The sequence below is a fragment of the Hyla sarda genome, unplaced genomic scaffold (assembly GCF_029499605.1).
Source record: "Hyla sarda isolate aHylSar1 unplaced genomic scaffold, aHylSar1.hap1 scaffold_447, whole genome shotgun sequence".
NCBI lineage: Eukaryota > Metazoa > Chordata > Amphibia > Anura > Hylidae > Hyla > Hyla sarda.
This window is the reverse complement of record NW_026610460.1, coordinates 96,578-118,613: the sequence shown is the minus strand read 5'-3', so window position 1 is coordinate 118,613 and position 22,036 is coordinate 96,578. Positions and strand designations below refer to the sequence as shown.

At 44.2% G+C, this 22,036-nt stretch overlaps 6 non-coding genes and 1 pseudogene across 6 annotated transcripts; all 7 read right to left on the bottom strand.

Annotated features, from left to right (window-relative positions):
* Window positions 1-1,055: 1,055 nt before the first annotated feature.
* LOC130335110 (U2 spliceosomal RNA) lies at window positions 1,056-1,246 on the bottom strand. Its single transcript, XR_008876805.1, has one exon. It is a non-coding gene; the product is annotated as a U2 spliceosomal RNA (small nuclear RNA).
* A 2,096-nt stretch (window positions 1,247-3,342) lies between these two features.
* LOC130335055 (U2 spliceosomal RNA) lies at window positions 3,343-3,533 on the bottom strand. Its single transcript, XR_008876764.1, has one exon. It is a non-coding gene; the product is annotated as a U2 spliceosomal RNA (small nuclear RNA).
* A 2,100-nt stretch (window positions 3,534-5,633) lies between these two features.
* Window positions 5,634-5,824, bottom strand: LOC130335109 (U2 spliceosomal RNA). Its single transcript, XR_008876804.1, has one exon. It is a non-coding gene; the product is annotated as a U2 spliceosomal RNA (small nuclear RNA).
* Window positions 5,825-7,910: 2,086 nt separating this feature from the next.
* On the bottom strand, window positions 7,911-8,116 carry LOC130335070 (U2 spliceosomal RNA; annotated as a pseudogene).
* Window positions 8,117-15,313: 7,197 nt separating this feature from the next.
* Window positions 15,314-15,504, bottom strand: LOC130335108 (U2 spliceosomal RNA). The gene has a single exon (XR_008876803.1). It is a non-coding gene; the product is annotated as a U2 spliceosomal RNA (small nuclear RNA).
* A 2,106-nt stretch (window positions 15,505-17,610) lies between these two features.
* On the bottom strand, window positions 17,611-17,801 carry LOC130335106 (U2 spliceosomal RNA). Its single transcript, XR_008876801.1, has one exon. It is a non-coding gene; the product is annotated as a U2 spliceosomal RNA (small nuclear RNA).
* Window positions 17,802-19,883: 2,082 nt separating this feature from the next.
* LOC130335105 (U2 spliceosomal RNA) lies at window positions 19,884-20,074 on the bottom strand. The gene has a single exon (XR_008876800.1). It is a non-coding gene; the product is annotated as a U2 spliceosomal RNA (small nuclear RNA).
* Window positions 20,075-22,036: the final 1,962 nt, after the last annotated feature.

Sequence of the window (22,036 nt, the reverse complement as noted above, 5' to 3'; positions counted from 1 at the left end):
CTTTTTCTTCTTTTTTTTCGTCTAATGCATACCCCATCAGTGCAGCAATGCTTATTCAATACCGCCAGCAGATGGAGACACTGGGGGATAATTTTCTAAGGATTTATACTGATTTTTCCTGTCTGAATTTGTCGCACAGAAAGTTGCAGGCCAAATATGTGTGACATTTCTGCGACTTTAGCTTCTAGAGCATTTTTACAACATTATACATAGGTGCTGAATACATAAAAAGCGACTGTTCAGCGACAGACAAGTCGCATCGGCTGAAAGTAGGCCAGAATGTCAGTCCATGTTGGAGCAGGTTTAGATACAGTCTAAAGCATAGATCTCAAAGTCTGTGCACAGAATTTAGCAAGGGCCTCGCACCTTCTGATGCATCAGGTAGGTGCACTATAGCATAGCCTAACCCTCTGTACTTTGGTCTATATTGATGCGGGACATAGACAGCCAGCTGATGACCAATCCATTAGTGCAATGGATGGCTGGAAGCATTTGTCTTTGCCTTTGCAATACCACAGAAGCAATGCATGGTCAATGTACAGCAATGACACACCTGTGTGAACAGCCAGGAGACCCCCCCATGTTATGTTACATAGTTACATAGTTAGTACGGTCGAAAAAAGACATATGTCCATCAAGTTCAACCAGGGAATTAAGGGGTAGGGGTGTGGCGCGATATTGGGGAAGGGATGAGATTTTATATTTCTTCATAAGCATTAATCTTATTTTGTCAATTAGGAACATTCAGCACCCACCCGCTATCAAGGCAGCTGCCTATCATGTCATGCCCTACCTGCACAGGTGTGCTGGCTACTCAAATGATCCAATTAAGGAGGCCATTTAGTCAGCAGCAGCAGAAGTCCTGTGCCTGGACGCTCCAACAGCGGCCAGACACAAGCAGAAGCAGCAGAAGCAGCAGCAGCACCACCTTTTGTTTTTTGGCTGCAGCAGCAGCAGCAGCAGCAGCAGCAGCAAGGCCCACAGGGCTGGCTAGCTGGCTAGCCAGCAAGCAGGTAGCAATGAAAGTAGGAATCTTTCTTTTTAACCCTGTAAGGGGGTGGTGCACTGTACCCGAAGATACTGCCATATCGGGTCAATGCATAGGGCGACGGAAGCAAGCTTCGAAATCGGCCCCCGTTCTCAAAAATCCATTTAATATATGGTCCCCAGATAGGGGACGTATCAGATATTAAACTGATAAGAACAGATACTACACTTGATCTTAGCCAAAAGGCCGAGAAGCGATAACCGTGAAAGGGGCGGGCCCAACAAGGTCCCCTTCATGGGCACTATCACTGCTTGCTGTCAGGGAGGCTGCCAGACAATTTTCCATGCACACTCTGGGCTGGGGGGCAGTCAACCACCAGTACACACAGCAGAACCTAAACCCATACCATTATTGCTAAGCAGCAAGACAGGGGCCCATTGCACTCCCACGGGGCCTTTTTAAATGCAATCCATAACCCGGATTTGCCAGGAACCCTTCTTACTCCTCCTACTTGCATGTGACACTGGGCTTAGGATCTGCATAGGAAACACACACACAAGCACACACCTACCTTTGTTGCCTGCAGATGCCTCCTTGGCTGTCCCCAAACGGTATCAAACCAACACCCACGGGAAGCTGTAAGCATAGAGGACATGCCTGCACCCCATTGGACTTACCTGTGTGGGTTAAATCCGGGTTATTTGACAACCTATGGCGGTGATGGTTCTGCTCAGGCAGAGCAGTGCTGATGCTCCTCATAAAGCTGTCGCTGCTGTGAAGGTTCTAGGTGACATCACAATCCCTATGGTTACATACACAACAAAGCTGGGTTGTTGTTGTTTACACTCTGCAAGGCCTGTGGAAGTGAGTGACATCATAGCACTGTAGTTCTGAGGGTTCTAGATGGATGCAACAATCTCCTGTTGCTTCTATGAAGGCCATAATAGACGACATCACCAAACAGCTCCATAGTCACATACACAGCAAAGGAGAGATGTTGTTTACACCTAGTGATGTCAGTGGTATTGAGTGACATCACAGCACAGTGCTAAGGCTCCTGGGCCTGGACACAGCAGCGGCTGCAATATCTCAACGGAGAATACGTTTATATATATGTGTGTGTGTGCGCGTATATATATATATATATATATATATATATATATATATATATATTTCTCCGCCGAAATCACTTTTAAACCCATTTCCACCTTTTTTTCCCTTCTCTTCCTCTTACTTTTTTTTCACGTTTTTTTACGTTTTTCTCCTTTTCGCCTCTTTTCTGGGCGTATTATTCTTCTTTTTCTTCTTTTTTTTCGTCTAATGCATACCCCATCAGTGCAGCAATGCTTATTCAATACCGCCAGCAGATGGAGACACTGGGGGATAATTTTCTAAGGATTTATACTGATTTTTCCTGTCTGAATTTGTCGCACAGAAAGTTGCAGGCCAAATATGTGTGACATTTCTGCGACTTTAGCTTCTAGAGCATTTTTACAACATTATACATAGGTGCTGAATACATAAAAAGCGACTGTTCAGCGACAGACAAGTCGCATCGGCTGAAAGTAGGCCAGAATGTCAGTCCATGTTGGAGCAGGTTTAGATACAGTCTAAAGCATAGATCTCAAAGTCTGTGCACAGAATTTAGCAAGGGCCTCGCACCTTCTGATGCATCAGGTAGGTGCACTATAGCATAGCCTAACCCTCTGTACTTTGGTCTATATTGATGCGGGACATAGACAGCCAGCTGATGACCAATCCATTAGTGCAATGGATGGCTGGAAGCATTTGTCTTTGCCTTTGCAATACCACAGAAGCAATGCATGGTCAATGTACAGCAATGACACACCTGTGTGAACAGCCAGGAGACCCCCCCATGTTATGTTACATAGTTACATAGTTAGTACGGTCGAAAAAAGACATATGTCCATCAAGTTCAACCAGGGAATTAAGGGGTAGGGGTGTGGCGCGATATTGGGGAAGGGATGAGATTTTATATTTCTTCATAAGCATTAATCTTATTTTGTCAATTAGGAACATTCAGCACCCACCCGCTATCAAGGCAGCTGCCTATCATGTCATGCCCTACCTGCACAGGTGTGCTGGCTACTCAAATGATCCAATTAAGGAGGCCATTTAGTCAGCAGCAGCAGAAGTCCTGTGCCTGGACGCTCCAACAGCGGCCAGACACAAGCAGAAGCAGCAGAAGCAGCAGCAGCACCACCTTTTGTTTTTTGGCTGCAGCAGCAGCAGCAGCAGCAGCAGCAGCAGCAAGGCCCACAGGGCTGGCTAGCTGGCTAGCCAGCAAGCAGGTAGCAATGAAAGTAGGAATCTTTCTTTTTAACCCTGTAAGGGGGTGGTGCACTGTACCCGAAGATACTGCCATATCGGGTCAATGCATAGGGCGACGGAAGCAAGCTTCGAAATCGGCCCCCGTTCTCAAAAATCCATTTAATATATGGTCCCCAGATAGGGGACGTATCAGATATTAAACTGATAAGAACAGATACTACACTTGATCTTAGCCAAAAGGCTGAGAAGCGATAACCGTGAAAGGGGCGGGCCCAACAAGGTCCCCTTCATGGGCACTATCACTGCTTGCTGTCAGGGAGGCTGCCAGACAATTTTCCATGCACACTCTGGGCTGGGGGGCAGTCAACCACCAGTACACACAGCAGAACCTAAACCCATACCATTATTGCTAAGCAGCAAGACAGGGGCCCATTGCACTCCCACGGGGCCTTTTTAAATGCAATCCATAACCCGGATTTGCCAGGAACCCTTCTTACTCCTCCTACTTGCATGTGACACTGGGCTTAGGATCTGCATAGGAAACACACACACAAGCACACACCTACCTTTGTTGCCTGCAGATGCCTCCTTGGCTGTCCCCAAACGGTATCAAACCAACACCCACGGGAAGCTGTAAGCATAGAGGACATGCCTGCACCCCATTGGACTTACCTGTGTGGGTTAAATCCGGGTTATTTGACAACCTATGGCGGTGATGGTTCTGCTCAGGCAGAGCAGTGCTGATGCTCCTCATAAAGCTGTCGCTGCTGTGAAGGTTCTAGGTGACATCACAATCCCTATGGTTACATACACAACAAAGCTGGGTTGTTGTTGTTTACACTCTGCAAGGCCTGTGGAAGTGAGTGACATCATAGCACTGTAGTTCTGAGGGTTCTAGATGGATGCAACAATCTCCTGTTGCTTCTATGAAGGCCATAATAGACGACATCACCAAACAGCTCCATAGTCACATACACAGCAAAGGAGAGATGTTGTTTACACCTAGTGATGTCAGTGGTATTGAGTGACATCACAGCACAGTGCTAAGGCTCCTGGGCCTGGACACAGCAGCGGCTGCAATATCTCAACGGAGAATACGTTTATATATATGTGTGTGTGTGCGCGTATATATATATATATATATATATATATATATATATATATATATATATATATATTTCTCCGCCGAAATCACTTTTAAACCCATTTCCACCTTTTTTTCCCTTCTCTTCCTCTTACTTTTTTTTCACGTTTTTTTACGTTTTTCTCCTTTTCGCCTCTTTTCTGGGCGTATTATTCTTCTTTTTCTTCTTTTTTTTCGTCTAATGCATACCCCATCAGTGCAGCAATGCTTATTCAATACCGCCAGCAGATGGAGACACTGGGGGATAATTTTCTAAGGATTTATACTGATTTTTCCTGTCTGAATTTGTCGCACAGAAAGTTGCAGGCCAAATATGTGTGACATTTCTGCGACTTTAGCTTCTAGAGCATTTTTACAACATTATACATAGGTGCTGAATACATAAAAAGCGACTGTTCAGCGACAGACAAGTCGCATCGGCTGAAAGTAGGCCAGAATGTCAGTCCATGTTGGAGCAGGTTTAGATACAGTCTAAAGCATAGATCTCAAAGTCTGTGCACAGAATTTAGCAAGGGCCTCGCACCTTCTGATGCATCAGGTAGGTGCACTATAGCATAGCCTAACCCTCTGTACTTTGGTCTATATTGATGCGGGACATAGACAGCCAGCTGATGACCAATCCATTAGTGCAATGGATGGCTGGAAGCATTTGTCTTTGCCTTTGCAATACCACAGAAGCAATGCATGGTCAATGTACAGCAATGACACACCTGTGTGAACAGCCAGGAGACCCCCCCATGTTATGTTACATAGTTACATAGTTAGTACGGTCGAAAAAAGACATATGTCCATCAAGTTCAACCAGGGAATTAAGGGGTAGGGGTGTGGCGCGATATTGGGGAAGGGATGAGATTTTATATTTCTTCATAAGCATTAATCTTATTTTGTCAATTAGGAACATTCAGCACCCACCCGCTATCAAGGCAGCTGCCTATCATGTCATGCCCTACCTGCACAGGTGTGCTGGCTACTCAAATGATCCAATTAAGGAGGCCATTTAGTCAGCAGCAGCAGAAGTCCTGTGCCTGGACGCTCCAACAGCGGCCAGACACAAGCAGAAGCAGCAGAAGCAGCAGCAGCACCACCTTTTGTTTTTTGGCTGCAGCAGCAGCAGCAGCAGCAGCAGCAAGGCCCACAGGGCTGGCTAGCTGGCTAGCCAGCAAGCAGGTAGCAATGAAAGTAGGAATCTTTCTTTTTAACCCTGTAAGGGGGTGGTGCACTGTACCCGAAGATACTGCCATATCGGGTCAATGCATAGGGCGACGGAAGCAAGCTTCGAAATCGGCCCCCGTTCTCAAAAATCCATTTAATATATGGTCCCCAGATAGGGGACGTATCAGATATTAAACTGATAAGAACAGATACTACACTTGATCTTAGCCAAAAGGCCGAGAAGCGATAACCGTGAAAGGGGCGAGCCCAACAAGGTCCCCTTCATGGGCACTATCACTGCTTGCTGTCAGGGAGGCTGCCAGACAATTTTCCATGCACACTCTGGGCTGGGGGGCAGTCAACCACCAGTACACACAGCAGAACCTAAACCCATACCATTATTGCTAAGCAGCAAGACAGGGGCCCATTGCACTCCCACGGGGCCTTTTTAAATGCAATCCATAACCCGGATTTGCCAGGAACCCTTCTTACTCCTCCTACTTGCATGTGACACTGGGCTTAGGATCTGCATAGGAAACACACACACAAGCACACACCTACCTTTGTTGCCTGCAGATGCCTCCTTGGCTGTCCCCAAACGGTATCAAACCAACACCCACGGGAAGCTGTAAGCATAGAGGACATGCCTGCACCCCATTGGACTTACCTGTGTGGGTTAAATCCGGGTTATTTGACAACCTATGGCGGTGATGGTTCTGCTCAGGCAGAGCAGTGCTGATGCTCCTCATAAAGCTGTCGCTGCTGTGAAGGTTCTAGGTGACATCACAATCCCTATGGTTACATACACAACAAAGCTGGGTTGTTGTTGTTTACACTCTGCAAGGCCTGTGGAAGTGAGTGACATCATAGCACTGTAGTTCTGAGGGTTCTAGATGGATGCAACAATCTCCTGTTGCTTCTATGAAGGCCATAATAGACGACATCACCAAACAGCTCCATAGTCACATACACAGCAAAGGAGAGATGTTGTTTACACCTAGTGATGTCAGTGGTATTGAGTGACATCACAGCACAGTGCTAAGGCTCCTGGGCCTGGACACAGCAGCGGCTGCAATATCTCAACGGAGAATACGTTTATATATATGTGTGTGTGTGCGCGTATATATATATATATATATATATATATATATATATATATTTCTCCGCCGAAATCACTTTTAAACCCATTTCCACCTTTTTTTCCCTTCTCTTCCTCTTACTTTTTTTTCACGTTTTTTTACGTTTTTCTCCTTTTCGCCTCTTTTCTGGGCGTATTATTCTTCTTTTTCTTCTTTTTTTTCGTCTAATGCATACCCCATCAGTGCAGCAATGCTTATTCAATACCGCCAGCAGATGGAGACACTGGGGGATAATTTTCTAAGGATTTATACTGATTTTTCCTGTCTGAATTTGTCGCACAGAAAGTTGCAGGCCAAATATGTGTGACATTTCTGCGACTTTAGCTTCTAGAGCATTTTTACAACATTATACATAGGTGCTGAATACATAAAAAGCGACTGTTCAGCGACAGACAAGTCGCATCGGCTGAAAGTAGGCCAGAATGTCAGTCCATGTTGGAGCAGGTTTAGATACAGTCTAAAGCATAGATCTCAAAGTCTGTGCACAGAATTTAGCAAGGGCCTCGCACCTTCTGATGCATCAGGTAGGTGCACTATAGCATAGCCTAACCCTCTGTACTTTGGTCTATATTGATGCGGGACATAGACAGCCAGCTGATGACCAATCCATTAGTGCAATGGATGGCTGGAAGCATTTGTCTTTGCCTTTGCAATACCACAGAAGCAATGCATGGTCAATGTACAGCAATGACACACCTGTGTGAACAGCCAGGAGACCCCCCCATGTTATGTTACATAGTTACATAGTTAGTACGGTCGAAAAAAGACATATGTCCATCAAGTTCAACCAGGGAATTAAGGGGTAGGGGTGTGGCGCGATATTGGGGAAGGGATGAGATTTTATATTTCTTCATAAGCATTAATCTTATTTTGTCAATTAGGAACATTCAGCACCCACCCGCTATCAAGGCAGCTGCCTATCATGTCATGCCCTACCTGCACAGGTGTGCTGGCTACTCAAATGATCCAATTAAGGAGGCCATTTAGTCAGCAGCAGCAGAAGTCCTGTGCCTGGACGCTCCAACAGCGGCCAGACACAAGCAGAAGCAGCAGAAGCAGCAGCAGCACCACCTTTTGTTTTTTGGCTGCAGCAGCAGCAGCAGCAGCAGCAGCAAGGCCCACAGGGCTGGCTAGCTGGCTAGCCAGCAAGCAGGTAGCAATGAAAGTAGGAATCTTTCTTTTTAACCCTGTAAGGGGGTGGTGCACTGTACCCGAAGATACTGCCATATCGGGTCAATGCATAGGGCGACGGAAGCAAGCTTCGAAATCGGCCCCCGTTCTCAAAAATCCATTTAATATATGGTCCCCAGATAGGGGACGTATCAGATATTAAACTGATAAGAACAGATTTTTTTTTTTTTTTTTTTTTTTTTTTTTTTTTTTTCCTCAGTTACAGACTATTGTTTGAACGATCATCAGGTCTCCTACCAGGACTCGTCACTTAAAACAATGTCTGAAAAAACATCATGCGGAAAGACAAAAAAAAGGGAACCGAGGGTCAAGAACTTAAAACCAAAAGGTAAAAGCTGAAGGAAAACAAAAACTTTTAAAAAACCAAACATAAACTGGTCAGACTTACAGTTTCCACCATTGGGTATATTTCCAGATCTTTTCAGCATTGTCTTCTCCCATTCTCTTCTTATCTAATAAATATGCAATAAAAAGTCTTCCGAGCAACAACCTCCTACATTCACTTGGAGAAATGGAAACATTTTTAAAAACAAGCAAATTCCTGGAGTCCCATAAAACTTCTTTAAAAACAGAAAAAATTATCCAAGTAACACGTGCATCATTCTTCATGTTAAAGTCCTGACCGATAAAAATTTTCTCAAAAGTAAAATCATTAAAACCCATAAGTGCAATAAAAAATCTTGTTAAAAGCCTAAAAACTTCCTTGGCATAAAAACAGTCCCACCACAAATGTACAATATCTTCTTTACCTCCACAACCCTCTCTTGGACACTGTTCACTCACTCTTATTCCTCTTCCTCTTAAAAACACTCGAGTTGGGAGGCAACCATGGTAAGACATCCATACCACATCTTTTTGTCTATTTGATAAACCAAAGGAATTAAAAAGGCTCCAAATCTTAACTGACTGTGCAATATTACAGAATGGTACTTCATTAAATTTTTCACTCTTTCTCAACTCATATTCTATTTTCTTCTTTTCAGGTTTCCCCAAGGAGCTCAAATTAAACTGATCATTGAAAGACCGAAGAACCACATAAAAGGTAGGTATAATCAGCGCCATTGGTTTCCTCAGATCCCTCTCACACCAGCCCCACTTAGAAAACAACCATCCTGCTAAATATTTACACATATCAGCTGTTTTACTATTGCACTGGATCGTCTTGAAAATTAAAAGAAAATAGTGTAACTTTAAAAACAAATCAATATTTGGAAAGTCATATCCACCATTCTTTACAGTACTCATTACCTTCTCTCTTTTCATTTTTTCCATTTTGGATCCCCAAAAGAAAACAAAAAGTCTTCTTGTTGTCTTCCTCATCCAAAGCTTACCAGGTGGAAAAACCATCGCAGTATATAAAAGTAAAGGTAAAATCACAGTCTTAATAACAAGTACTTTCCCTTTAAGGGATAAACTCCTCAATTTCCAAAAATTCAATTTCTTTTCAATTTTACTGTCCAGCTTGTTGTAAGTCTCTGTCCCTTTAAGATTCTTTTCAAAAATGACCCCTAAAACTTCCACATTCTCCTTTATCTCTACTCCATCCACCAACACATCTTCGCATTTCCCAAAATTCACCAAATGACATTTGCCCCAGTTTACACACATTCCGGCCACACAGCAAAAAATTTGAATATGCAAATTCACTCTATTCAAATCTGCTTTTGAAGTACATGTAAACACAACATCATCCATGTAGCTTAAAACCTTAAGATCACTCCCACCACTGCCAGGTATAAAAACTCCTTTAACACATTTGTCTTTCTGAACATTCTTTAACAAGGCCTCTATTACACAGATGAAAAGGATTGGGGAGAGTGGGCAACCCTGCCGAACCCCTGATAAAATCTTAAAAGCAGGACCAACATGGCCATTCATTAAAACTTGTCCAGTAACACCATTATATAACCCTTTAATAACATGTAATAACTTCATTGGGATCCCCATATGTTTTAGGGCCATAAACATAAATTTGTGTGCGACTTTATCATAGGCCTTCTCGAAATCCACTGACTCGACAAAAAGAGGCACCTTATTAAAATTACAATAATAAATAACATCCCTTAAAATCAATAAATTATCAGTAATTCTTCTCCCGGGTACAGCACATACTTGGTAATTATCTACCATATGGCCAATAATATTCCTAAGCCTGTTTGCAACAATTTTAGCAATAATTTTATAGTCACTGTTTAACAATGAAATTGGTCTCCAATTTTTTATATCACGTTCGTCACCTTTCTTATGTATTAGTGTGATAATTCCCTTCTTCATTGAATCAGCTAAAATCCCAAACTTAAAAACATATTGCACAACCCGAGTAAAAACATCTTTTAAAAGAGGCCAAAATACAACATAAAACTCAGCTGGAAGGCCGTCACTACCAGGGGTTTTACCTTTTGCCATTCCATTCAGCGCCATTCTAATTTCATTTTCACTAACATCTTCCACCAAAAAAACTTTCTCCTCATCTGGAATTTGATCCTCTAAAATGTTACAGTAGTCTTCCATTTCATTAATAGCAGCTTTACTTTCATTACTAAAAAGTGTTTCATAAAATTTACAAACCTCCTCCTCCATCTCCCTACCAACCACCTCACCACTTGAGGTTAAAACTGACTTAAAGACCCCCTTTGGCTTAAAACACTTTTTAAAAAAATATCGACTACATTGTTCATTCTCCTCCAAATGTTGCACCTTAGCCCTGTAAACAATATTCCTTCCTCTTTCCTTCAACCTTGTCTTCATCTCTTCCTTAATTTCACAAATTTCAGCATCCACCTCTAGACCAGCGTTCTTAAACTTAAAGAGAGTCTCCAACTGTGAAACTAAAGTCTCATCTCTCCGCCTCTTCTCCTGTGCTCTCTTAATGCAAACAGACTTAAAATAACCAGCAAAGTTCACTTTAGCCCAATCCCACCAGTCTAAAATATTTTTAAAACAGTCTTGTTTAGCAGCACAGGATAAAAATATATTTTTAAAACCTGCCATTACCTCCTCTTCTTCAAGTAAACTCACATTCAACTTCCAGAGTCCCCTACCAAAGGCAATGGACTCTGAGATGCTTATTTCAGCAGATAAAATTTTATGATCTGAGAAAATCGACATCATCTGATTACACCGGGCCACCTTCATCCCTTCAGACACAAAAATATAATCTATTCGGGATTTACAGTGACCACTATCCGATACATATGTATATCTATCATCAGTGTCAATCATCAGTCCAGCATCTATATAGTGTAAGTCTTGTACTAATTGATTTAAAGCATTAGAGGTAATGTCAGTTCGGACTTCAGCAGCACTCTCACGGTCATTAACAGTACGGATACAGTTAAAATCACCAGCCACTATAGTACTTTCCCGACCAGGGATAAAAAACTTCAAGGACTCTAAAAAAACCAACCGCTCTTTCTTCTCTGCTGGGGCATATACGTTAAAAACTCTAATCCTCTGGTCTAAAAACTCAAAGTTTAAAACCATGCAACGGCCTGGTATTAAAATCTGGCAATTTAAAACTTTGATATTGTTATTTTTGATTAAAAAACCAACTCCTTCATTCTTGTTATCCGTACTAGTTGACCAAAAAGATTGTCCCATCCTCCACTCATCAGCATAAGGTGCAGATTTAATTGCACACTCCTGTAAACATATTATATCAGCTCTCACATTCTCCAACACCTCAAAAATAGCAGCTCTTCTTACTTCTGATCCAATACTCCTGACATTAAGGGTTGTTAAGATAAGAGTCATAATAACTAAAATGAATAAAATCAAAACTTTAATATCCATCATAGTTAAAAATTACTGCTGTGACTCTCAACTTTCCTTAAAACATTTTCATAACAATCAGGCGACCCTGGATCAGAGTCCCTGTCCATTTCAACTCCTCTTCCAACCACTGGGTCCTCTTGATCCCCAGTCCAACTTCCTTTTTTACTTCTTTTACTTTCCACCCCCACCTCATCCTCCTCATCACTGCTGACAAATCTCTGAGCAGGTGTAAGGGACTTCTCAGGTGACTGCACATTTTCTTGGAATTCCATTCCCTCCTCCTCCCCCACAACAGGGTCTGGACATTCCACATCACCACTCATGCTTCCACAAGGAAAAACATCTCCATACACAGTTTCAATCTTCTTGACCTCCACCCCCTTTGCACATGTTATTTCACTTGTGGAGACCACTTTCTTATACTCCTGTTCAACCACCACACTTGTCTCCACAAAAGCCTCTTTAATCACATCCACCTGAGCAACAACATTTTTAACAATCGTACCACCTGCGCTCCTCCCGACTTCACATTCCCCCTCCACATTAGATTTTTCACCTCCATCCACACCTCCATCCACACCTGTGGCTTCTGAAAAAGACCTCCTTCCCATTCCCTGTTCATTGCTCTGTCCACCTTTACTTCCAGCCGCATCAGCATAACTCCTTCTCTTGTACCATAAGTGACATCCTCTTGCCAAATGGGAATTACTCCCACAAATATCACAAGTCTTTTCCTCAACGCAAAAACTTGTTTCATGCCCAGTCTTGCCACAGTTCCTACAAACAACACCCTTCACAGGACATGCGTCCTGCACGTGGCCATATGCTTGACATTTGCGGCAAAACTGAAGCTGCCCCTCATAAAAACAAAAACCACGCTCTCCTCCAATGGAAAAAACTTGAGGAATACTCTTAATTCCCTCCTCCATAGACTCATCCTTCTTGAACTTCACAACATATTTCCTTTTACAGTTAAAAAAACCATGTCTGTTCTTTAGTTTTCCAAAAAACTTCACTTCTTCACAATAACGATAAAGAAAATTTGTTACCATTGAGTCTGTAACTTTGGGATTGTACATATGTACGATGACCACTTTCTCTGTACTCAGAAACAAAGGCTCTACTTTAACTTTCCTCATAATATCCGGCTCATTCTTTCTCTTCATTCCTTCCAGGTCCTTGTAGACCCTCTGACAAATCTCGGAATTAACAAATGTAACATCATAAATACCCTGTCTAGGGAAATCTTGCATTGCAAATACATCTGTTACCTTTAGGTACTGGAGCCTGCGTAGAATCTCCAGCACAATCTGGTCCAGGCCAACCGTTCCCCGATGTTCCGTTGGGACGAAAATCCTGACCGTGTCTTCCATTCCGCGAATCCTCTCTCCTCCACTCATTTTTGCAGGCGATGAAACCCACTATCGCAACTCCGAAATAACCCAGGGCCCCCCGCAAAGAGGGCCCCGATCACCACCCCCTTCAACTCCTAACCCGCCCGGTAAACCGCACGGGATCGAAGCCAAAAGGCCGAGAAGCGATAACCGTGAAAGGGGCGGGCCCAACAAGGTCCCCTTCATGGGCACTATCACTGCTTGCTGTCAGGGAGGCTGCCAGACAATTTTCCATGCACACTCTGGGCTGGGGGGCAGTCAACCACCAGTACACACAGCAGAACCTAAACCCATACCATTATTGCTAAGCAGCAAGACAGGGGCCCATTGCACTCCCACGGGGCCTTTTTAAATGCAATCCATAACCCGGATTTGCCAGGAACCCTTCTTACTCCTCCTACTTGCATGTGACACTGGGCTTAGGATCTGCATAGGAAACACACACACAAGCACACACCTACCTTTGTTGCCTGCAGATGCCTCCTTGGCTGTCCCCAAACGGTATCAAACCAACACCCACGGGAAGCTGTAAGCATAGAGGACATGCCTGCACCCCATTGGACTTACCTGTGTGGGTTAAATCCGGGTTATTTGACAACCTATGGCGGTGATGGTTCTGCTCAGGCAGAGCAGTGCTGATGCTCCTCATAAAGCTGTCGCTGCTGTGAAGGTTCTAGGTGACATCACAATCCCTATGGTTACATACACAACAAAGCTGGGTTGTTGTTGTTTACACTCTGCAAGGCCTGTGGAAGTGAGTGACATCATAGCACTGTAGTTCTGAGGGTTCTAGATGGATGCAACAATCTCCTGTTGCTTCTATGAAGGCCATAATAGACGACATCACCAAACAGCTCCATAGTCACATACACAGCAAAGGAGAGATGTTGTTTACACCTAGTGATGTCAGTGGTATTGAGTGACATCACAGCACAGTGCTAAGGCTCCTGGGCCTGGACACAGCAGCGGCTGCAATATCTCAACGGAGAATACGTTTATATATATGTGTGTGTGTGCGCGTATATATATATATATATATATATATATATATATATATATATTTCTCCGCCGAAATCACTTTTAAACCCATTTCCACCTTTTTTTCCCTTCTCTTCCTCTTACTTTTTTTTCACGTTTTTTTACGTTTTTCTCCTTTTCGCCTCTTTTCTGGGCGTATTATTCTTCTTTTTCTTCTTTTTTTTCGTCTAATGCATACCCCATCAGTGCAGCAATGCTTATTCAATACCGCCAGCAGATGGAGACACTGGGGGATAATTTTCTAAGGATTTATACTGATTTTTCCTGTCTGAATTTGTCGCACAGAAAGTTGCAGGCCAAATATGTGTGACATTTCTGCGACTTTAGCTTCTAGAGCATTTTTACAACATTATACATAGGTGCTGAATACATAAAAAGCGACTGTTCAGCGACAGACAAGTCGCATCGGCTGAAAGTAGGCCAGAATGTCAGTCCATGTTGGAGCAGGTTTAGATACAGTCTAAAGCATAGATCTCAAAGTCTGTGCACAGAATTTAGCAAGGGCCTCGCACCTTCTGATGCATCAGGTAGGTGCACTATAGCATAGCCTAACCCTCTGTACTTTGGTCTATATTGATGCGGGACATAGACAGCCAGCTGATGACCAATCCATTAGTGCAATGGATGGCTGGAAGCATTTGTCTTTGCCTTTGCAATACCACAGAAGCAATGCATGGTCAATGTACAGCAATGACACACCTGTGTGAACAGCCAGGAGACCCCCCCATGTTATGTTACATAGTTACATAGTTAGTACGGTCGAAAAAAGACATATGTCCATCAAGTTCAACCAGGGAATTAAGGGGTAGGGGTGTGGCGCGATATTGGGGAAGGGATGAGATTTTATATTTCTTCATAAGCATTAATCTTATTTTGTCAATTAGGAACATTCAGCACCCACCCGCTATCAAGGCAGCTGCCTATCATGTCATGCCCTACCTGCACAGGTGTGCTGGCTACTCAAATGATCCAATTAAGGAGGCCATTTAGTCAGCAGCAGCAGAAGTCCTGTGCCTGGACGCTCCAACAGCGGCCAGACACAAGCAGAAGCAGCAGAAGCAGCAGCAGCACCACCTTTTGTTTTTTGGCTGCAGCAGCAGCAGCAGCAGCAGCAGCAGCAAGGCCCACAGGGCTGGCTAGCTGGCTAGCCAGCAAGCAGGTAGCAATGAAAGTAGGAATCTTTCTTTTTAACCCTGTAAGGGGGTGGTGCACTGTACCCGAAGATACTGCCATATCGGGTCAATGCATAGGGCGACGGAAGCAAGCTTCGAAATCGGCCCCCGTTCTCAAAAATCCATTTAATATATGGTCCCCAGATAGGGGACGTATCAGATATTAAACTGATAAGAACAGATACTACACTTGATCTTAGCCAAAAGGCCGAGAAGCGATAACCGTGAAAGGGGCGGGCCCAACAAGGTCCCCTTCATGGGCACTATCACTGCTTGCTGTCAGGGAGGCTGCCAGACAATTTTCCATGCACACTCTGGGCTGGGGGGCAGTCAACCACCAGTACACACAGCAGAACCTAAACCCATACCATTATTGCTAAGCAGCAAGACAGGGGCCCATTGCACTCCCACGGGGCCTTTTTAAATGCAATCCATAACCCGGATTTGCCAGGAACCCTTCTTACTCCTCCTACTTGCATGTGACACTGGGCTTAGGATCTGCATAGGAAACACACACACAAGCACACACCTACCTTTGTTGCCTGCAGATGCCTCCTTGGCTGTCCCCAAACGGTATCAAACCAACACCCACGGGAAGCTGTAAGCATAGAGGACATGCCTGCACCCCATTGGACTTACCTGTGTGGGTTAAATCCGGGTTATTTGACAACCTATGGCGGTGATGGTTCTGCTCAGGCAGAGCAGTGCTGATGCTCCTCATAAAGCTGTCGCTGCTGTGAAGGTTCTAGGTGACATCACAATCCCTATGGTTACATACACAACAAAGCTGGGTTGTTGTTGTTTACACTCTGCAAGGCCTGTGGAAGTGAGTGACATCATAGCACTGTAGTTCTGAGGGTTCTAGATGGATGCAACAATCTCCTGTTGCTTCTATGAAGGCCATAATAGACGACATCACCAAACAGCTCCATAGTCACATACACAGCAAAGGAGAGATGTTGTTTACACCTAGTGATGTCAGTGGTATTGAGTGACATCACAGCACAGTGCTAAGGCTCCTGGGCCTGGACACAGCAGCGGCTGCAATATCTCAACGGAGAATACGTTTATATATATGTGTGTGTGTGCGCGTATATATATATATATATATATATATATATATATATATATATATATATTTCTCCGCCGAAATCACTTTTAAACCCATTTCCACCTTTTTTTCCCTTCTCTTCCTCTTACTTTTTTTTCACGTTTTTTTACGTTTTTCTCCTTTTCGCCTCTTTTCTGGGCGTGTTATTCTTCTTTTTCTTCTTTTTTTTCGTCTAATGCATACCCCATCAGTGCAGCAATGCTTATTCAATACCGCCAGCAGATGGAGACACTGGGGGATAATTTTCTAAGGATTTATACTGATTTTTCCTGTCTGAATTTGTCGCACAGAAAGTTGCAGGCCAAATATGTGTGACATTTCTGCGACTTTAGCTTCTAGAGCATTTTTACAACATTATACATAGGTGCTGAATACATAAAAAGCGACTGTTCAGCGACAGACAAGTCGCATCGGCTGAAAGTAGGCCAGAATGTCAGTCCATGTTGGAGCAGGTTTAGATACAGTCTAAAGCATAGATCTCAAAGTCTGTGCACAGAATTTAGCAAGGGCCTCGCACCTTCTGATGCATCAGGTAGGTGCACTATAGCATAGCCTAACCCTCTGTACTTTGGTCTATATTGATGCGGGACATAGACAGCCAGCTGATGACCAATCCATTAGTGCAATGGATGGCTGGAAGCATTTGTCTTTGCCTTTGCAATACCACAGAAGCAATGCATGGTCAATGTACAGCAATGACACACCTGTGTGAACAGCCAGGAGACCCCCCCATGTTATGTTACATAGTTACATAGTTAGTACGGTCGAAAAAAGACATATGTCCATCAAGTTCAACCAGGGAATTAAGGGGTAGGGGTGTGGCGCGATATTGGGGAAGGGATGAGATTTTATATTTCTTCATAAGCATTAATCTTATTTTGTCAATTAGGAACATTCAGCACCCACCCGCTATCAAGGCAGCTGCCTATCATGTCATGCCCTACCTGCACAGGTGTGCTGGCTACTCAAATGATCCAATTAAGGAGGCCATTTAGTCAGCAGCAGCAGAAGTCCTGTGCCTGGACGCTCCAACAGCGGCCAGACACAAGCAGAAGCAGCAGAAGCAGCAGCAGCACCACCTTTTGTTTTTTGGCTGCAGCAGCAGCAGCAGCAGCAGCAGCAGCAGCAGCAGCAAGGCCCACAGGGCTGGCTAGCTGGCTAGCCAGCAAGCAGGTAGCAATGAAAGTAGGAATCTTTCTTTTTAACCCTGTAAGGGGGTGGTGCACTGTACCCGAAGATACTGCCATATCGGGTCAATGCATAGGGCGACGGAAGCAAGCTTCGAAATCGGCCCCCGTTCTCAAAAATCCATTTAATATATGGTCCCCAGATAGGGGACGTATCAGATATTAAACTGATAAGAACAGATACTACACTTGATCTTAGCCAAAAGGCCGAGAAGCGATAACCGTGAAAGGGGCGGGCCCAACAAGGTCCCCTTCATGGGCACTATCACTGCTTGCTGTCAGGGAGGCTGCCAGACAATTTTCCATGCACACTCTGGGCTGGGGGGCAGTCAACCACCAGTACACACAGCAGAACCTAAACCCATACCATTATTGCTAAGCAGCAAGACAGGGGCCCATTGCACTCCCACGGGGCCTTTTTAAATGCAATCCATAACCCGGATTTGCCAGGAACCCTTCTTACTCCTCCTACTTGCATGTGACACTGGGCTTAGGATCTGCATAGGAAACACACACACAAGCACACACCTACCTTTGTTGCCTGCAGATGCCTCCTTGGCTGTCCCCAAACGGTATCAAACCAACACCCACGGGAAGCTGTAAGCATAGAGGACATGCCTGCACCCCATTGGACTTACCTGTGTGGGTTAAATCCGGGTTATTTGACAACCTATGGCGGTGATGGTTCTGCTCAGGCAGAGCAGTGCTGATGCTCCTCATAAAGCTGTCGCTGCTGTGAAGGTTCTAGGTGACATCACAATCCCTATGGTTACATACACAACAAAGCTGGGTTGTTGTTGTTTACACTCTGCAAGGCCTGTGGAAGTGAGTGACATCATAGCACTGTAGTTCTGAGGGTTCTAGATGGATGCAACAATCTCCTGTTGCTTCTATGAAGGCCATAATAGACGACATCACCAAACAGCTCCATAGTCACATACACAGCAAAGGAGAGATGTTGTTTACACCTAGTGATGTCAGTGGTATTGAGTGACATCACAGCACAGTGCTAAGGCTCCTGGGCCTGGACACAGCAGCGGCTGCAATATCTCAACGGAGAATACGTTTATATATATGTGTGTGTGTGCGCGTATATATATATATATATATATATATATATATATATATATATATATATTCTCCGCCGAAATCACTTTTAAACCCATTTCCACCTTTTTTTCCCTTCTCTTCCTCTTACTTTTTTTTCACGTTTTTTTACGTTTTTCTCCTTTTCGCCTCTTTTCTGGGCGTATTATTCTTCTTTTTCTTCTTTTTTTTCGTCTAATGCATACCCCATCAGTGCAGCAATGCTTATTCAATACCGCCAGCAGATGGAGACACTGGGGGATAATTTTCTAAGGATTTATACTGATTTTTCCTGTCTGAATTTGTCGCACAGAAAGTTGCAGGCCAAATATGTGTGACATTTCTGCGACTTTAGCTTCTAGAGCATTTTTACAACATTATACATAGGTGCTGAATACATAAAAAGCGACTGTTCAGCGACAGACAAGTCGCATCGGCTGAAAGTAGGCCAGAATGTCAGTCCATGTTGGAGCAGGTTTAGATACAGTCTAAAGCATAGATCTCAAAGTCTGTGCACAGAATTTAGCAAGGGCCTCGCACCTTCTGATGCATCAGGTAGGTGCACTATAGCATAGCCTAACCCTCTGTACTTTGGTCTATATTGATGCGGGACATAGACAGCCAGCTGATGACCAATCCATTAGTGCAATGGATGGCTGGAAGCATTTGTCTTTGCCTTTGCAATACCACAGAAGCAATGCATGGTCAATGTACAGCAATGACACACCTGTGTGAACAGCCAGGAGACCCCCCCCATGTTATGTTACATAGTTACATAGTTAGTACGGTCGAAAAAAGACATATGTCCATCAAGTTCAACCAGGGAATTAAGGGGTAGGGGTGTGGCGCGATATTGGGGAAGGGATGAGATTTTATATTTCTTCATAAGCATTAATCTTATTTTGTCAATTAGGAACATTCAGCACCCACCCGCTATCAAGGCAGCTGCCTATCATGTCATGCCCTACCTGCACAGGTGTGCTGGCTACTCAAATGATCCAATTAAGGAGGCCATTTAGTCAGCAGCAGCAGAAGTCCTGTGCCTGGACGCTCCAACAGCGGCCAGACACAAGCAGAAGCAGCAGAAGCAGCACCTTTTGTTTTTTGGCTGCAGCAGCAGCAGCAGCAGCAGCAAGGCCCACAGGGCTGGCTAGCTGGCTAGCCAGCAAGCAGGTAGCAATGAAAGTAGGAATCTTTCTTTTTAACCCTGTAAGGGGGTGGTGCACTGTACCCGAAGATACTGCCATATCGGGTCAATGCATAGGGCGACGGAAGCAAGCTTCGAAATCGGCCCCCGTTCTCAAAAATCCATTTAATATATGGTCCCCAGATAGGGGACGTATCAGATATTAAACTGATAAGAACAGATACTACACTTGATCTTAGCCAAAAGGCCGAGAAGCGATAACCGTGAAAGGGGCGGGCCCAACAAGGTCCCCTTCATGGGCACTATCACTGCTTGCTGTCAGGGAGGCTGCCAGACAATTTTCCATGCACACTCTGGGCTGGGGGGCAGTCAACCACCAGTACACACAGCAGAACCTAAACCCATACCATTATTGCTAAGCAGCAAGACAGGGGCCCATTGCACTCCCACGGGGCCTTTTTAAATGCAATCCATAACCCGGATTTGCCAGGAACCCTTCTTACTCCTCCTACTTGCATGTGACACTGGGCTTAGGATCTGCATAGGAAACACACACACAAGCACACACCTACCTTTGTTGCCTGCAGATGCCTCCTTGGCTGTCCCCAAACGGTATCAAACCAACACCCACGGGAAGCTGTAAGCATAGAGGACATGCCTGCACCCCATTGGACTTACCTGTGTGGGTTAAATCCGGGTTATTTGACAACCTATGGCGGTGATGGTTCTGCTCAGGCAGAGCAGTGCTGATGCTCCTCATAAAGCTGTCGCTGCTGTGAAGGTTCTAGGTGACATCACAATCCCTATGGTTACATACACAACAAAGCTGGGTTGTTGTTGTTTACACTCTGCAAGGCCTGTGGAAGTGAGTGACATCATAGCACTGTAGTTCTGAGGGTTCTAGATGGATGCAACAATCTCCTGTTGCTTCTATGAAGGCCATAATAGACGACATCACCAAACAGCTCCATAGTCACATACACAGCAAAGGAGAGATGTTGTTTACACCTAGTGATGTCAGTGGTATTGAGTGACATCACAGCACAGTGCTAAGGCTCCTGGGCCTGGACACAGCAGCGGCTGCAATATCTCAACGGAGAATACGTTTATATCTATGTGTGTGTGTGCGCATATATATATATATATATATATATATATATATATATATATATATATTTCTCCGCCGAAATCACTTTTAAACCCATTTCCACCTTTTTTTCCCTTCTCTTCCTCTTACTTTTTTTTCACGTTTTTTTACGTTTTTCTCCTTTTCGCCTCTTTTCTGGGCGTATTATTCTTCTTTTTCTTCTTTTTTTTCGTCTAATGCATACCCCATCAGTGCAGCAATGCTTATTCAATACCGCCAGCAGATGGAGACACTGGGGGATAATTTTCTAAGGATTTATACTGATTTTTCCTGTCTGAATTTGTCGCACAGAAAGTTGCAGGCCAAATATGTGTGACATTTCTGCGACTTTAGCTTCTAGAGCATTTTTACAACATTATACATAGGTGCTGAATACATAAAAAGCGACTGTTCAGCGACAGACAAGTCGCATCGGCTGAAAGTAGGCCAGAATGTCAGTCCATGTTGGAGCAGGTTTAGATACAGTCTAAAGCATAGATCTCAAAGTCTGTGCACAGAATTTAGCAAGGGCCTCGCACCTTCTGATGCATCAGGTAGGTGCACTATAGCATAGCCTAACCCTCTGTACTTTGGTCTATATTGATGCGGGACATAGACAGCCAGCTGATGACCAATCCATTAGTGCAATGGATGGCTGGAAGCATTTGTCTTTGCCTTTGCAATACCACAGAAGCAATGCATGGTCAATGTACAGCAATGACACACCTGTGTGAACAGCCAGGAGACCCCCCCATGTTATGTTACATAGTTACATAGTTAGTACGGTCGAAAAAAGACATATGTCCATCAAGTTCAACCAGGGAATTAAGGGGTAGGGGTGTGGCGCGATATTGGGGAAGGGATGAGATTTTATATTTCTTCATAAGCATTAATCTTATTTTGTCAATTAGGAACATTCAGCACCCACCCGCTATCAAGGCAGCTGCCTATCATGTCATGCCCTACCTGCACAGGTGTGCTGGCTACTCAAATGATCCAATTAAGGAGGCCATTTAGTCAGCAGCAGCAGAAGTCCTGTGCCTGGACGCTCCAACAGCGGCCAGACACAAGCAGAAGCAGCAGAAGCAGCAGCAG